The sequence below is a fragment of the Marmota flaviventris genome, chromosome 9 (assembly GCF_047511675.1).
Source record: "Marmota flaviventris isolate mMarFla1 chromosome 9, mMarFla1.hap1, whole genome shotgun sequence".
In the NCBI taxonomy this organism is placed as follows: Eukaryota; Metazoa; Chordata; class Mammalia; order Rodentia; family Sciuridae; genus Marmota; species Marmota flaviventris.
Window position 1 is genome coordinate 32,233,212 of NC_092506.1, and position 13,637 is coordinate 32,246,848.

Below are 13,637 nucleotides of genomic sequence, written 5' to 3' on the forward strand. Positions count from 1 at the left end.
GAGGCTTATCACTTTGGGTTGCATTAAGCTAGAGTTCGTGGTTACCTTAGGTCAACTGTTCTCAAAGGGTGGTAAAGGGACGAGGACAAAACACTCATTAGAGGAAATAGTTTGTTAGTGATATGAAAGAAGAAGTGACCTTAAAATTAATAGATTATTTTAGTTCTCAAATAGTGGTTCTCCTTTCAAGCGATCTCCAGGATTAAAATTATTTCCACTGTGGTATCAACATGATTTGCATTTTCACTTTCGAGAGTGTACAATGGAAATTTCCAGAGCCTATTTGACATGTGATGACATATCACTGCTAATTAAAATAACTGGAGGTATAGCAGTTTCTGTAAGGGTAGGTTTAAAGTATCAATATGTGTATTTTATGGAGAGATTTATGAGACTCGTAGAAATTAATAAAATTTGCTTGTTCTCAGTACTTCTGTACTTTTTGTTAGCTACCTTTGGCCAAATCTACCAGAATAGCTATAACTTTATTATTCTTAGACAATTATCTTGAACTTTTCACAGACTTTATGTTAAAACACAACGAATAACTATACTTCGTTGTCTTGATCCAAAATGATATTCTGGAAACTTCTCTGTTTTAAAATGTTATATGGTATCATTAGATGTAATTTACATAAGTAAAAGAGTTAAAGAGTTTGAAGACAACCTGAGATCAAAGAGTTTGGGGGGCTCAGTGGTAGGCAAGACCCTGGGTTCGATCCTCAGCATCATATAAAAATAAATAAATGAAATAAAGATGTTGTGTCCAACTACAACTAAAAAATAAAATATTTAAAAAAAAGAGTTTGGGAACTACTGTATAAGGGAATGAAGACAGCAGGTGGACAGAGAACTTAGGGTAGGTGGTGTTTGCATCATTCCTTGTCCAAATAACATACCTAACATTCTTTGAAACGTTATTTAAGATTCCATTCTTGGGACAAAGTGGCCTGGCATCTGCTGAAGCCCCCCCCCCCCCAACCTTTGCCTTTATCTAAAATCTTTTATTAATTCTATTTTCACCATTTTTTTCTCCTCACAAAGTCTTTTATGATTTAGATACAAAGTGTCCCTCAAAGACTCACTTGAGGGCTTGGTCCTCAATGCATCAATGTTTAGATTCGGGAATTTGGGGAAGTGATTGAATCATGAGGACTCTGACCTCATCAGTAGATTAATCCATTGAGAGATTCATAGCTTAATAAACTATTGAGAAGTGATGGAAACTGTAGGAGGTGGGACCTAGTCAGAGGGAGTGGTCCTTGGGGGTGTGCCCTTGGGGACTATATCTTCTCCTTAGTCCCTTCCTCTTTGCCAAGATGTGGGCAGCTTTCCTTTCTGTGCTCTTTGCCTTAATATTCGGCTTCACTTCAGGTCTAGAGCAATGGAGCCAGCCAAACATGGACTGAAACCTCTGAAACTGTGAGCCATAATAAACTTTTTCCTATTTTAAGTTGTTTTTCTTGGGTATTTTGTCAGAGTGGTAAAAACTGACTAACACTAAGGTTATTGTCTATTTTATTACAGTTATTGAAAATCAACTGAATTCTTCCTAAGTTTTCTAAAGAAATTTTGATTTCACTTTTCTTTTTCCTTCCCTAAATTTTTTCTTTCTCACTTTTAATATGTCCTCCTTGTGTTCTAACTTGTTTCAGTGTTAGATTCTTCTTTCCTTCTAATTTAGACAATTGGGATCAGACTGTGAAGAGGCTAGAAATGATTTATTGTGGTTAAACACAAGAATAGGAAACACCTTCATTAGAACACCTATTCTTCTATTTAATCATTTATTTAGTCAATGCACAGAACGTAAGCCCTAAGTATAGAGAGATAAATGCCACAGCCTCCATTCCAGAGAACTGACTCTGGCTGGGCTCTGTATCTAAGAATATGGGCCTGTAAAGTTCCTTTTTAGGGAAAAAAAATGACTTATTCATTTTTGCATTCTCCACCATGGCCAATAGAGTGCCTTCTACATTGTTGATGCTCAATACATTTTTGTTGGGTGGGAACAATTTATTTTCAGGTAGGAAAAGTGCTTCACACTGTTTTTGGGGGATCAAATGGTCAGATGCCTCATGCTACGGAATCAGCAGATGTGAACTTTGATGACATTCCTTGGTAGAATGAGTTCACCCACATATCTAGATATTTGGAACAAACAAATGAGGCTTTGTGTTCACATCAAATATCAGAGCTTATAGACTGAGAGGGGAGGCAGATAAAGAAGTCAAAGTGTTTCTCAGTGGTAAATTGCTTCCTCCATGTTACCCTACAATATGGTTCCTAAAGAATGTTACAGTGTTTGGCAGGATGCACACAAACATCAGCCATTATGGAGCTGAACGATATTTTGAGGATAACTGACAAAAAGAAAAAATATCCAGCAACAACAGTGCCCAAGACTTTGATTTCTTTTGTTGTTTACTTGCTGCATTCATTTCCTTATTTTGTACCTTTTATTTTATTTTAAAAAATTATTTATTTTTTAAACATTTATTTTTTAGTTGTATGTGAACACAATACCTTTATTTTATTTTTATGTGGTGCTGAGGATTGAACCCAGTGTCTAATGCATGCTAGGCAAGGGCTCTACCTCTGAGCCACAACCCCAACCCTTGTACCATTTATTTTTAAAGTTACAATATCCTTATGCCTTTCTTCCAAAGCATTTTAAGTGCTCTTGTAGATAGTATTTCTCTTATTCTGGCCATCTGTGCAGTTGGGCCAGATATTACAATTCACATTTCACAAAGAGGGACATTGAAGCATTAAGAAGTAAATGAATAGTCATAGTAACTGGTTCTTGACTCTTTCCAGTTCTTTCTTTGAATTATTAAGCAATGAAGGGCAGTAGGTAAAGAATTATTTAGTTTCAAAGGAAATAAGAAAAATCAGAGCAATGAGATGAATGGACTTGGATTAATGTGATAATGCATCTCTGGGTTTGAGCACATACCCACCCACTTACCTGTGTGAATTCAAGAGTGAAATGAAGACTGGCTTTTCTGTGTGGGCATGAGCATTGACTCAAGGACTGTGACTGATAATGTTAAGGTTGCAGCCGTGAAGCTCTTCAATGATTACACATCCACATCCTTAAAGATAACGCGGATGACTATATCATTAGACTTCTTGAAACAGGAGAGCAACTTTACTGAACTTGATGTTTCTGTGACATTTTAGCCTTGACATTTCAACATCAATGGATTGCTGTTTTAATTTATCTCAGTGAAGTCAGTGAGTAGAAAATGAAAGCCTCCTACTCCTGAAGGTTAATTAAGGTATTTACAGATTCATCAAATAGGTAAAGGAGTAAAAAGTAAAAAGACTTTATTTTAAACATTTGCTTAAAGCCCTCTTAGAAAACTTTTGACAGAGCTTATATTTAATTCCATTGTTTAAGAACAATGATTGTTAGTACCAAAACAATTAAATAAAATCAAGAATAGTGTGATAGGTCATTTGATTTTCTCTCACGCTAGTGATAATAACTACATGTCATGCTTAAAAAATATAATAATCCTCATAGTCCTGACAGCTCACAGAGGAACTTGAATCAATGTGGTTCTGAGCTGCCCGCAGGGGCCTGGTGACAGAGACTTCTGTCATAACTGCTCATAAAACTGTCCTTCTGTATGCAGAACTTGGCACTTTTACAAATATAATTTCTCATCCATCAGACTCATTTTATCATTGTAAATCTTACTCTGATTGCTACACAATTTTTCTGGTCTCTTTTTGTAAACTCATGTTTAGTTAATCATGATATTCTAAGTGAACTGTTTTTCTCATATACAAGTTTATTTGGCATCAGTTGTAAAACCATACTTTCCATATACATACAACATGTGCAAGGGAATTTAAACAAATCACACATTTCTACCTATACAACTGACAGTACCAGGCACAGTGGCAGGTGTCTATAATCCCAGCTACTCCAGAGATGAGGCAGGATGATGGCTTGAGCCTAGGAATTGAGTCTATCCTGGAATGTTAAAAAAGAAAAAATCACTTTTTTTTAACTTGTTCCTTCTCTAATGCATAATTTTCTGGATTAGAGAAGGAACAATGTATTCGAATTGCAGATGTGATATTACATTATGTGGAAATACTGTTAGAAAATCTACAAATAAGGGTCCCTTTGTTTCCTTTGCACTACTCCTTTGCTATTTTACATACTGCTCTGATTTGAAGCTCTAAAATGGAGTGTTAGCTGAATTTTGAAGCATAAAATATGGATTTTAAAAATCTCATGTCTTTTGGGGATTGCACTAATGTCTTTAGTAAAGTCTATAGCTGTCTCTTACCCAACCTCAACACTCCTACCCTGTCAACTCATTGGAGGAAAGGGAAAATTTTATCCATCCTTAGTATTTTTGCTGCTTAGTACCTTACCTGGAACACAGCAGAATTTCCTGACTGCTAAGGGAATGAAATAATAAATAAGTTCTAGTCTGAATCTGCTTCTCTTTAGCTAGATGACTTTGAACAAATCATTTCTCTGAACTCTCTGCTTCTTCTGAGGCATTGAAGGTTTGGTCTTAGTGAACTCTAATATTCCCTCCTATGCTAAACTTTTATGGTTCTTTGACAATTCTTGATAATGAAAGTATAAAGATAGATGTATTTAAGTAATTTACTAATTATTCTTCCCCATTCTGGATAGTCTTGAATTATTTGCTTTTATATAATTAGCATATTTTATAAAAGAAACTTCTTCATACTAAATTTTAGAATTTGTTCACAAAATTATATATTTTATAAATGATTCACTCACAATTATATAAAATGGGAAAGTAATAGGAAATCTCTATGTGGCAAAAGGTATATTAAAATACTTTTTAGATTTATCTTCATTGGTCTCTCTAGTAACTTGATTTATACTTTTCATTTCTATTGCTATCAGATGACATTAGTGCAGAATCCTTTTTTTATTATCAGAACTTCTATTTTTACTTCTTTCCAACTTTGCTGTCTTCTTCTTGGATCTGATTTATTTATTTATTTATTTTTCTTGTATTTTTATTACTGTTTTTCCTGTTTTAGCTATTCTACTGTCTCAGTACTTTTAAAAAAATTTCTCTTTGGGGGCTGGGTGTGTAACTCAGTGGTAGAGCGCTTGCCTAGCATATGTGAGGCACTAGGTTAGATTTTCAGTACTACATATAAATAAATAAAATGAAGGTTCATCAACAACTAAAAAATATATTTTTAAAAATTTCTCTTGGGGCTGGGGATGTGGCTCAAGCTGTAGCGCGTTCGCCTGGCATGTGTGCTGCCCAGGTTCGATCCTCAGCACCACATACAAACAAAGATGTTGTGTCTGCCGAGAACTAAAAAATAAATATTAAAAAATAAATATTAAAAAATTCTCTCTCTCTCTCTCTCTCTCCCACTCTCTCTTTAAAAAAAAATTTCTCTTTTATCTTCAGAATTTAGAATTTAAAAATCAGAGCATATTGCTCTATATTTAATCACTAAAGGGGAACAATATCTTTATTTCTTTTGAGGCATATATTGTATCTACCATGAGATTGTTTAATGTTGAGTTAAATTAATTTTTAAGAATTTATCAGTTTCTGGTACTATACTTCTATTATTTTATTCTATTTTTATTTCATATGTTCTTTTGTTCCTCTTCCAATTTTACTTTTTTTCTTTATCCTTTTATTTTTTCTAAGTTACTGTTTTAGGATTTTTTTTTCTTAGGATTGTTCCTCTTCACCCCTTCATTGTACTGGAGATTGAACCTAGAGATGCTTCAACCCTGAGTTATATCCCCCACCTATTTATTTACTTATTGGTACTGACATATGAACCCAGGGCACTTAACCTCTGAGCTACAATCATCAGCCCTTTTTATTTTTTATTTTGAGACAGGGTTTTGCTAAGTTGCTTAGAGCTTTGTTAGATTGCTGAGGCTGGGTTTGAACTTGCAATCCTCCTGCCTTAGCTTCCCGAGTTGCTGGGATTACTGGGGTGCCTTACCTGGTTATTGCTTTATTTTTGAGACAGGGTCTCTCTAAGTTGCCAAGGCTGATCTGAAACTTGTGACTCTTCTGCCTTAATCTCCTGAATAGCTGGGATTATAGGCATACACCTATATGTGTCTGGTTCTGACTCTCTTTTTAATATTCTTCCTTTTCTGAAGAATTTCTGTTATTTTATTAGGTTGAAACATATGCAACTGACATTTTTAAGAATCAAAAATAGTCTAATATTCGCAAATTCATATGGTTCAACCTAATAATTTTCCTCAGTATCTAGCATAGGGCCTAGCAGATGCTTGAATAATATTTGTTGAATGAATTAAAAAATCCTTTGTTTCATCATTTTGATCAAACTATTCTAGAAAATTTACATTTTAGAGCCTGAGAGCCCAGATAACATTAGCTGGAGAGCTCTTTACCAGTTGTGAACTCAAGTCTTTAATCATTTATGATCTAATTGAATTTGCTGATTATTTGATTCCCTTGGTCTTTATCATCAATGTGCTATAGATTCAACTCAGGATATGCTCGTGAGCAAGCATGTGGTTATCCATATCAATATTATTCTATACATATTTGTGTGAATGTTAGTAAATATAAATTATGGTACATATATCTTTTTTTGTGAGAACTTTTAATGTACATGCATACACTTAGCTTCTCAAAACTGACATCTGTAAGAAGAGGAAATTTGTTCAGACACAGTGGAAATCAAAAGGATAGAGTAGGTTTCTTAAAATACATTATTATTTCAGTCTCATCATCAGTAAAATGGCATATCTGTTATTCCCAAACCATTTACTTCTGGTATGCCTCAAGGGGCTCTTGAAAACTTATAAACACTAAAGTAACAGCTGAGGCTTAGAAAGGAGACCTATGAATTCAGGAAAACTTTTCATGATAACTGGGATTGCTTGCCTCGTCTATGGAGATTTTTTTAGTTCAAGATGCTTTTAATACTTTAATATGCTAACACATAAATCCACCATTTCTAACAATCAAATAAGATCTTTGTTTAATGCATTGGCAAACAGGTGCAGAAATTTTAAGAGATTAGTTTAAGGAAATTTAGTAAGTCAATTAGGATTGGCATTGAAACTAGGGTTTCTGGTTTCTACCCCAATAGGATTTCTACTAACCCTTTTGGCATTTGGATTCTACTTAATCATTCAGTAATTGCACTTATGATTCATGCCCTGTGAATCATGAAGAGATTCTTTTGTTCTCTTTTAGTCACAAAAAGGTGAAATTCAAGATCTGACTCCAATATGTGGTATCACCCGCGCATACAATAAAGGGTTTACTTCTTTTATAAAAATAAAATTTGAATTTTTAATATCAAAGCAATTGTATTTTTTATAAGACACACAAGTGATAAAGTTTATTACAAAAAAATACAATTTTTCTAAAAGAAAGCTATTAAAACAGGTTTCCACACAGCCCAACTCTTTTTAAATGAACTCCGAAGAGCTGTTTAAATGCTTGTGTTATAGGAAGTTTTGTGTATTAAGTTATAAAACCTTGGACATATTTAATACTATAAATATTTTCTTTGCACAATATCTGTTGTAATAAATAAGGTTCCAAACATGTGTTTTTAAAGTTGTCATTCTCATGTCTTACTCCAAAATAAATGCTAGCTAGCTTTAAAAAAATAAATGAAGCAACTAAATTTTAAAAATTAAAACTTAAAGGAAGAACTAGAAGAAAATACAGGAGGATAGTATCTTAGAATAATGAAGGACTCTCTAATAATAAAAGCAAAAGAAAAATGATAAAGGAAATTATTGATAAATTTGACCTCATAAAAATTAAACATATTTGGGTATTATAAATATACCATAAAGAAAATGACAAACTGGGAAAAAGATATGCAATACATGTGAAAAATAAGGGTTAAGATCTTTAAAGTTCTATAACAAATCAACAAGAAAAAGATGATTGGCTGGGCTGGTGGCTCATGCCTGTAATTCCAGCTGCTCAGGAAGCAGAGGCAGGAGAATCATGAGTTCAAAGCCAGTCTCAGCAATTTAGCAAGGCACTAAACAACTCAGTAAGACCCTGTCTCTAAATAAAAATACAAAAATGTAGCTCAATGGTCGAGTGCCCCTGAGTTCAATTCACAGTACCACACACACACAAAAAAGGAAGATGATGATTTTAAAGATATGATATATTAACAGAAAGAGAAAATGCAAATAGCCAATAAATAAACTTTAGAAAATATTTAGTTTTGAAAGTAATCAAAGAGATAGAAATTAAGATTCATTTTTTCCTAGATTGGCAAAGAGAAAAAATAATGATATATTCAATGCTGGGTAGGGTATGGTAGGAAAAAAAATAGTTACTCTCAGTTTGCTACTGGGGTAGCCATTTTAGAAGGCGATTTAGCAATTAATTTCAGTAAGTGTGGAAACATTACCACATTGCCTCATTATTTTCATGAATTTAACTATTGCTCTTTTGTGTTTTTTCATCTGTAAAGCTATCTCATGAGTCATTCCCTAATTATAGATCTAATGGCTCCTCAGTTATTTCTATATTTTACTTCTTTGTCATTTTCTAGTCATATCACTAATAAGCTCAAAAAAGTTCTAGTTTATTCATAAGTATTTTTAAAAAATGTACAAGTTGGGATGGGGTCATATCTCAGTGGGAGAGTGCTTGCCTAGCACGTGTGAGGCCCTGTGTTCGATCCTCAATGCCACAGAAAAATAAATAAATAAAATAAAGTTATTGTGTCCACTTACAACTAAAAAAATATTTTAAAAAATGTACAAGTTGACCTCAACAAAGTGAATGGACTACCCTCCTCTTTTCAAAGTTAAGAAATACTGTTATTATTTTCTGTTACAAAAGCAATACTTATGTTTATTGTAGAAAAATTAGGGATTAGGAAAAAAAAAGCAAAATGCCCAATTCCATCTCTAAGTGCACCACTGGGAATCCATGATTCCAGGCCTTTTTCCAACCTAAATATATATGTATTTAAAATTTTTTTTCTAGTTGTAGATGGACACAATACCTTTATTTTACTTACTTACTTATTTATTTTTTAATGTGGTGCTGAGGATCAATCCCAGTGCCTCACACATGCTAGGCAATTGCTCAATCACTGAGCCACAACTACAGCCTTTCTCTCTCTCTATTAAACAGGTTGTCAAATTAACCTCCAGAAAGAATTATATATGTTTATTATCTACCTCCATACAATGGAAAATGACAAGCAAGACCATCATTTCCCATACAGTAGATATGAATATGTGAAAAATGATTTTAAAATAGCCTCTTATTTTAAATAGCATTTAAGCAAAGACTCAATGGTTATTTGTAATTCTTTTTTGAAACCCCCAATTGTATTTTTTTCCTGAATTACAAGTGTAACTCCAAAACTTCTGTTTTGTGCTTTTTTTTTCCTGTGGCAAGTGTAAAACCCAGGGTCTTGCACATACTAGGCAGATGATCTACCATTAAGCTATGTCCCCAGGTCCAAGATTGTTTGAATCTTTATGTTTAGTTGGGACTAGATTATTTCTAGAATTTTACAGAGGAATAAATTATCATTTTATGATGTGTTCTGTATTTAAATTGTCATCTATAATTTACAGAGGTTAATTGAATCATTTATTCTTTGCATTTAAAATCATACTAGCAATACAAAGATGGCAAAAGTGAGTTAGGCAGCAGTCCTGATCTCCTCACAACACAGAGAGGAGGCAGTATAGGAACAGCAGAATTGACAGGCGGGTGACAAATGCCCTAAGACTCCATATTACATATTCGGAGACCTAGAAAGTGTGGCCAAACCTGAACCTGAGGATGAGGAGGTGGGAGGGCAACAGAGAAAGGAGAGGATGAGTGGACATTCTCTTAAACTCACCCACTTAAAACCTGTTGGAAAGACAAACAAAATTTAAAGTACGATGGTAACAGAAATTTAAAAACAAAAAACAATGCAAACAGCTTAAAGCCAAATCATGAAAATAAAACTGAGCCGGGGTCCACCACCATCTTGTGGAGCTCTCAGCCGGCAATTGCCCCCTTAAATCAGCATGTGGTCTTCCCTCTCCCAGGCAGCTGCAAATTAAACCAGAGGGAAGTCCCCTGAAGTGAGACCTAACCAGAAAGAACTTCTAGAAGGACTACTAGTTAAAATTGCTATAACCCCTTCTCTTTCCCCCTCATTGTGAACAAAGGAAACAAATGGTATGGTGGGGATCTGTGCTGGAAAGTGCACATAGCTCCACTAAACTCGGTATAATGTTCACTAGCTTGACTCAGACCAGAACAACAAGGAAACAGCTTTGGCCCCCAACAAAGGAAAGTGGGATTTACCAGGCCCCAACCACTGACACCGGAGGGAGGAACTGTGGGAAACCTAGGGACAGTCCCCAGGATCATGGGCTGTACCAGAGGGAAGCTGCCTGAATATCTAGCCTCATAGAGACCAAATGGGATACTACCAGTCTACAGAGTAGGAAGAGGCTGATCCCAGCCTCAACAAGTGCACAGCCTGAATGGTGATCATAACTGGCAAGTGACAAGGCATTGTTTGGATATTTGTGGACCTTGCTGTTATGGTTTGGGTATGAGGTGTCCCTCAAAAGCTCACATGTGAGACAATGCAAGAAGGTTCAGAGAAGAAATGATTGGGTTTTGAGAGTCTTAACCCAATCAGTGAATTAATCCCCTGATAGGGATTAACTGAGTGGTACAGTGTGGCTGGAGGAGGTGGGAAATGGGGCATGGCTTTGGGGTATATATTTGTATTTGGCAAGTGGAGATCTCTCTCTCTCTCTCTGCTTTCTGATCATTATGTGAGCTGCTTCCCTTGACCACGCTCTTTCGTCATGATGTTCTGCCTCACCTCAAGCCCCAAGGAATGAAGCCTGCTGTATGAAATTGAGACTTCTGAAACCGTGAATCCCCAAATAAACTTTTCATCCTCTACAGTTGTTCTGGTTGGGTCCTTTCATCATAGTGGTAAAAAAAAGCTGACTAAAACACTTGCATTAAACTTACTAAGCAGAGAACATCAACACCTTCCATTCACAACATGGGACAGTGAAAATTAGAGTCCAGGTAAACCACCAGAAACCCTTCTGCAGTACCTTAGAGATTAGTGTCAGCCAGGGGAATCTTTCTGCACAACAGAACACCCAGGGAAAACCCACACCCAGAGTTTCTGTTCTTACAGACAGCCACAAGGATCTTCCCTACTGTGAAAAGGATCCAGTAGAGGAGAGAAGGTACATGGTGACCTACAGCAAACACAGGGGCACTTCAGAGTTTGCATCCTGAATTATTGCACACATAGAAACAGCCAACCCACAACACTGCACCCTTTGAGCAATCAGCTGCAGGCCCCTAAGCTGACAAACCAGAAGCTGCTGGTAGGAGGTTCATAGCAACTAGGGAATTGGCTCCTGTGCTCCTGCAACTTGGGAAAGATCCAAAAAGACTGATGGACATCTGCTAACTGTCCAAACCCTGATGAAATCCAAACCCAGATTAAACAAGAATTTTCTTCAGCTTAACGTAGTATATGGTATACTATAAACAACTCAAATATCAACTTTGATCATATTAATAACTCCTTAACTTGAAGAATAATTATTAATCCAATAATCAACATTATACTTTTAGCTCACTTGAATGTATTTAGTCTAATGGTTTAAAGCATTAATTGGAATCAATCTTCCTATCTTTATTTTCCTAGCTCTAGTTACCTGTTTCTCTTACCCCTTACTCATCCTCTTGCACTATCTGCTACAACCTCAAACAATCCTCATTCATCTATCTCTCCTTTCTATCTTGGTGTAAATTATCCTTTTTAGCTTCTCTCTCTCTCTCTCTCTCTCTCTCTTCCTCTCCTATTTGTGAATTTTTTCTTCTTTCTCCCTTTTAGTCCTCACTTAAAGTTGTAGTAAGTTTACTATATTTAACAATTTAATTAACAATTTAATTTTTGACCCTTTCTGGAACTTTATTATAGGATTATACCTGCACTTGAGGACTGTAGAGAACTATTACAACTTGTTTTTTATTTTTTCTTATAAGGCTGAATAGAACAAGGATTGGTTCAGAAGTGATATAGTAAATAGGGCTCAGGGGCATCTCTCTCTTGAGAGAGAGAGAGAGTGAGAGAGAATTTAAGTTTTTTTTTAGTTTTCGGCGGACACAACATCTTTGTTTGTATGTGATGCTCCTGGAACCTGGGCCGCACGCATGCCAGGCGAGCGCGCTACAGCTTGAGCCACATCCCCAGCCCTCAGTGGCATCTCTTAAAGTGGTACTGATATCACACACTGACTTAAAATATCATTATCTGGATATTCACCTAAACCAGGGCTCTTAAGAAAATGAAGCTCACAAAGTAATCCTCCACTTAAAATGAGAAAACAGACTTGTATAGGTAGATGGACAAATAATATGATAAAGCAAGGGAACAAACCATCCCAAACAACCTATAATGTTGCAATAATACACTTAACTGACACCATAATGAAAGAAATGTCAGAAAAGGATGTTAAAAATTTCATAGTTAAACTGTTCTCTGAGCTAAAAGAAGATGTAAGCAGTGAATCAGAGAGAAAATACAAAAAGTAAAATATCACTGTAATAGAGATTTTTCAAAAAGATTGAGATTCTGAAAAAGAACCAAATGGAAATCCTCAAAATGAAGGAATCATTAAACCAAATTAAAAATTCAATGGAAAGCATCACCAATAGATTAGATCACCTTGAAGATAGATTTTCAGGCCTTAAAGACAAAGCATATAATCAAAATAAAATTGACCATAGAGAAAAGATGCTAAGACACCATGAATAGAATATTCAAGACATCTGGGATAACATTAAAAGGCCACATTTAAGACTCATTGAGATAGATGAAGGCTCTGTAATACACACTAAAAGAATGCACAATGTTTTCAATGAAATAATATAAGAAAAATTTTCAAACCTTAAGAATGAAATGAAAATTTAAATATAGGAGGCATCTAGAACTCTAAATATACAAAATCACAATAGATTCTCTCCAAGACACATTATTATGAAAATGCCTAACATAAAATAAGGATAGAATTTTAAAATCTGCAGGAGAAAACTGACTGGTCCCATTTAGAGGTAAAACAATCTGGATTTCTCAACCCAGACTTTAAAAACTAGGAGGGCTGGGCTGGGGTTGTGGCTCAGTGGTAGAGCACTTGCCTAGCACGCATGAAGCAGTGAGTTCAATCCTCAGCACCACATAAAAAGCAAACAAACAAACAAATAAATAATATAAAGGTATTGTGTCCATTAAAAAAAAGCTAGGAGGGCTTGGAACAATATATACCAAGCTCTGAAAGAAAATGGATGCTAACCAAAAATACAATAGCCAGCAAAATTAAACTTTAGAATTGAAGATGAAATAAAAACCTCCTATGATAAATAAAAGCTAAAATAATTCATAACTAGAAAGCCTGCACTACGAAAATAAATAACTATTTAAATAAATAAACTATTTCCTGAAGAAAAAAATGAAATCCAGCATAGGGAGGAATTACATCAGAAGAATAATCAATAAAAGGAGAATCAAACCCAATGTAAACACTCGAAATATAGCAAAATGGCAGTAAATAAAAATCATCTTTTGATAAT